The sequence below is a fragment of the Micromys minutus genome, assembly GCF_963924665.1.
Source record: "Micromys minutus genome assembly, chromosome: 18".
NCBI lineage: Eukaryota > Metazoa > Chordata > Mammalia > Rodentia > Muridae > Micromys > Micromys minutus.
In genome coordinates this window covers 24348742-24353910 of record NC_137953.1, presented here as the reverse complement: position 1 = coordinate 24353910, position 5169 = coordinate 24348742, and the positions used below count along the sequence as shown (strand labels likewise).

The 5169-nt window shown below is 33.5% G+C and overlaps 1 pseudogene across 1 annotated transcript; it reads right to left on the bottom strand.

The window, feature by feature from the left end:
- Positions 1-3672: 3672 nt before the first annotated feature.
- On the bottom strand, positions 3673-4618 carry LOC308432577 (vomeronasal type-1 receptor 90-like; annotated as a pseudogene). The gene has a single exon. The product of its transcript is annotated as a vomeronasal type-1 receptor 90-like (transcript).
- Between the last annotated feature and the right edge of the window lie 551 nt (positions 4619-5169).

Genomic DNA, 5169 nt, shown 5'->3' with positions numbered 1-5169 from the left:
TTTTCACAACATAACCTAAAATTTGTATGTTCCACAGACAAAACCTAAAGTAATACAAGAAGCATTCAGTTTGGGCTGAAGAGAAGAATTAACACAGCAGAGGGACAGAGGAAAAATATGAGACCATAGTCATCAAAACAAAAATGACCACTAAGATCACAACACCAAAACTAAACATGATAGCAAACACATTTGAATAATAATTCAAACATGAATGGCCTCAATTCTCCACTAAAAAGAAGAAGAGTGAATGAATGGATTAAAAAACAAACAAACAAACAAACAAACAAACAAACAAACAAACAAACCCGCTGTCTGCTGCCTACAAGAAACACACCTTAATTTTAAAAGGCAGATACCAGCTTTGAGTTAAATGATGGGCAAGAGTACTCATATCAGGTGGAGAAAGCAAGAACTGATATTCAAACATCTGCCAAACTAAATCATATTCCCAGAGGAATTACAGAAATCAATGGCAGCATCAAGGATTAAAGACGTATATAGGTACTGATTACCCCTACATTCTGTTTATATATATATATATATATATATATATATATATATATATATATATATATATATATATATATATATATATATAATTTGGCTGGTATAAAACACAAGTGGAGAACTCCAGGGAGGAGCATTCATTCATGAAGAATGAGAGTTGACTATGATTAAACCAGTGTGGAAGTTTCTTCAATTGCACTTTTTGTACAGGATATAATTTTTCTCAGGCAGATTAATGTATTTTCTGATACCTGTAAACAGATAGTGACCTCACAAATAGCTGTAAAAACACATGTCAATACAGCCCAAAAAAGCGATGTATTTTAATTTGGCAATGCCAGGGGTAAATCTTTACATTTCTACCTCAAATTATACCAATTTTCCTGTTCTGTATAACACAACAGTTTAAAGTGATCATAGTCTCCTGCATCTTCATCATGATATTATTCTGGTTCACTATATTTATGGCAGTGTGATGCTTGGTTCACGTAAGCATACAGTTGCAAACTTTTGTGTCCTGTTTACAAAACACATGGACATAAGAAGACTAGAAATTAATTCTAAGTAAACTTCAAGGACTTTTCTAACTCAGTGAAGTTTCTAGGAGTCTAGCGATGTAGTTCATGTGAAAATATCCTTCCTAAAGTATAAGGTAATTAGCTCCACCTCGTCTCTTTGACTAACAGAAAAGAAATAGAATGCTAACTGGCCTGATATAGATTCTGGAAACAGCACATTCATCACTTCAATACTTTACTCTAGCCTTTAAAACAAAAGTAAGTTGGAGAACTGCTAGTTTCGAATAATTCTTAAATAAGATAAGACGCTTTGACAAGTCCATACTATGTTGAAGGCTGCCTCATAAAAGCCAAAATTCAAACAGACTCAATTTATCTGAGATTTCAGTACCAGATAAGGATCATGTTTGGAGTCTTAGCAGACCCTATATGTGAAACACAATGGAAGCTCTTGGAATTTGGGAATAAATGTCTACCAACATCCGGAGGCCAATAGGCTTCATTTGAGAGACAGCACTTGGCAGGTTGTTGAACCTTAGAAGAATCCAAACATTTAACAGTGGGCCAGCATAATAGAACATCACTCAGCCATTAAATTAATGACATTTTCAGATAAAAGAATAAAATTTAAAAAACCTCATTCTGAGGTATATAACATAGTCTTACAAAAACAAACATGGTATATGTTATTGCTTACATGCGACTTTTATTTATTAAGTCATTCATAATCAAGTCATAATCCATATAACCTCAAAGAGAATAGAGGGAGTATGGAAAGAATAGGGAAAGTAGAGGGAGGATGCCCAGAGGCCAAACCTATTCTACCTAGTGACCACCCTCTATCTTTAAAAATAAAACAGCCTTAATACTTGACCTACAGCTGAACCCAAGCTGTACACAAGTACCAGGCAGGGTCTCATGTCTTCTCCTTGGCCCACACCCCAGGTTTACTCCATAACTACTACTGGCATCAGTTAATCAAAAATTAATCTGATTGTTTCAGATGCATTTTCAGTCAGGATTGTGTTAGGGAAAACCCAAGACCATGCTTGTAGTAAAGTGACCCTCGTACAATTACATTAAAATGGGCTCCCTGGTAATCTTCTCTCACATTATTACAACTACCTGCAAGGGGAAAATGGAAGAGAGAGTTATGAATTGATAGGTGTGGGGGCTGAGGCAAGGATATCAAACTGAGAGTAGGGGAAGTATAAACCCTAATCAGAATCTACAATATGAAATAAAATATTTTCAATAAAAGAATGTTGAAGTGATGGGTATAGGCTAAACATTTGTGATCCCACAGCTGGAGAGGTAGAGGCAGGAAAAACCCTGAGACTATTATCTTGGTAGAGATCACAGGGATAGATGTTAAATCAAGAAACCAGATAAATGACAGATGAAATACAACAGCCAACATAATCACAGGCCACCATATGTACAAACACACGTCCTTCATGTTTGCACTCACATATACAAATGTATACAGATACACCATAAACACATTGTACAACATGTATGTGTATATAAAAATTTTATTTTCCAATCTTATTACAATAGGTGCATTAAATCAAGTACAAATAAACAGGCACAGGACATTTTCATAAAAGACTAATTAAATAATTGTGGAAAAAATAAAACTTAAAATTCATGTTGTTTTATGGATCCAGAAAAATTACAACTTTGAAGAAAATAATATTAAGAGAGAATACTTAAATTATTTTTCATGAGTGAAAGTAAATAAAAATCAAAAGAGAGCTTAAAAGTCAGTATTAACAAAAAATCATGTATTAAGTAAACTCAGCATCAAAGGAATATTTATTATATAAGGTAAAAAGATCAAGAATTCACATGGAAATATCAATTTATTAAATACAATGAACTTAAGAACTCTCTACTACTTGACAGTAAAAATGTCCAAAGAATATATATGTGTAATAGCACACATTTTATTTAAAATCATATGAAGAATCATTTTGTATAAGAAAATAAAATGTTTTTTATTAAAGCTATGCTTAGATACTTGTTGTCCTAAAGAAAACAAATGAATTCTTAAATACAAAAAAGCATGTATCAAATAACCAACAAGATTTGATAAGTCATTATTATTTCTGTGCCTTGGAATGTAATACATAAAGATTCTAGGCCTGTAGACAGTGGTTCAACATTTCCCTTAATCTAAAATGCTTCCCCTATTTTTTATATTGGGTCAAGGTTAATAGAGTAGAAAATATATTTGTTAGAACAGAAATCTAAAAGGTGTTTTTCCTTTTATTGTAGAAAAATAAAAAGTCAGAGTATGTGTCTCAATAGAAGGGAGCAGAATAAGACTTTCTGAATCTGAAGTCTGTCCAGGCTCGAAGCATATAGATTGCTTTAGTTGTTTGGTCTTAGCTATTAGGAGTTTGTACAAAAGACATAACTCCAGTAACAGTAAAATCCAATCTTGCTTTGCTATTGAACAATTAATGTTTAAAAAGAATCTGTATTTTTGAAACTAAATACCTGGGTCTGTGGAGGATCATTCTTTATAACCAGTTGTAAGTCCAATTCCAGGGGATTATATGGCAACCTCAATGGGATCAGGGGAATGCACACACACGTGCCCTTTGTCACAACACTTGTACACTAATGTAAAAATTCATTAATAGCCTTTTTTAAAAAAGAAAAAACAAATTTCAAAAAATACATGATGGCATTTTGACTGCTTATTTTTCGGCATAAAGATTATTCTGTTATCAATGCTGATTTGTACCAAGGGAGTGATTGTGGGATAGGCATTCATCACAAACTTTTGAACAATCAGGATAACTGGGTTATACATCCATAAAAGGAAAGACGTTGTCGAGATGGTGTAGTCCACCCAATACATTACCACAAAGAACACTATCAGCAGCAAAACGGTCTGGGTGGCCCTTTTTTCAGGGGATTGCTCTCAGCTGGCTGATGCTATGAAGATGCTTACATTGCCTCTGATGTCTGAACAAGATAATCATCATGTATGTACTTGTGGTCAACATGACTCCTACAAGAAACACATCTCTGGCAGTTGTCACTGTTAAAATCAGTCTGCTGATGATGGAGTTCATGGGTAAGAGTGAGCAGTATTTAGTGGCCCTCATTTGATTGGGCTCACTTACATTGGTAAATGCACCAACATAGAAGATTCGGTTACTACTGAAGGACAAATTGAAAGACCACATACATAAGAGAGCATATATAATGTATTTATTTAAGTTTTGTTTAAATTTTGCCAGCAAAGAGGTATTGGGACTGATATTGACAGCCTGGAACACACTCAGGAGGCAGGTGATGCAGATGGAGAAGCCTCTCATTGCTCTGCTGATGTAAAAAGTTGCCTTACATTTGATGTGATTCTTAGTGTTCAGTGTCTCAAATAAGTCTATAAGCCAAATGTCCCCTCCACTGAGGAATATTATGATGTGAACGAAAGTCAGTTGACAGTAGATCAGGTCTGTAGGTTTAAGTCTGTGACCTAGGATTATGAAAATATAGAAACAAAGAAGAAACATATTGGATAGGACTCCAAGACCAGCTTGGAAATAAAAGACATTTTTGAGTGTGAACATAAGTGGAGAGTGTATTCATCATAAAATCATAGTGGGTGTTTATTTCATATCTGAAAAAAAAATAAAAAAAGCATACATAATGTGTGTGATACACTGACTATATTGTCATTTCACTTTCCATATTTTTCTTAAATAACATGTCTCATTAACTCTTAATTTTCATCAGAGCTTACATTACTATGACTTCCATGAATCTGCTGTATATATAGAAAATTATATATAATAAATAAGATTGCAATCTTATATTCACAGAATGTTCACCATATGGCCCTGTATTACATTTGAGTCTCATGCCTTAGAAATCCAATCTTGTTTAATTAATTGCCTCATTTCATAGTTAGTACCTAAACAGTAGTGATAAGCACAGAATGTTAATCACATTCCTACAACAAAGAAATGATAAATAAATCTGGAAAGTATTCTCTAAACAAATCCAATATATTAGGTGATTCATTCTCATATTCTATAATTTTACTGTGCTCTAGTTTGTAATCATCCTTGCTTCAATTTATACTTCAAATGCAATTACAGTGATAATTTATTGTAATCTT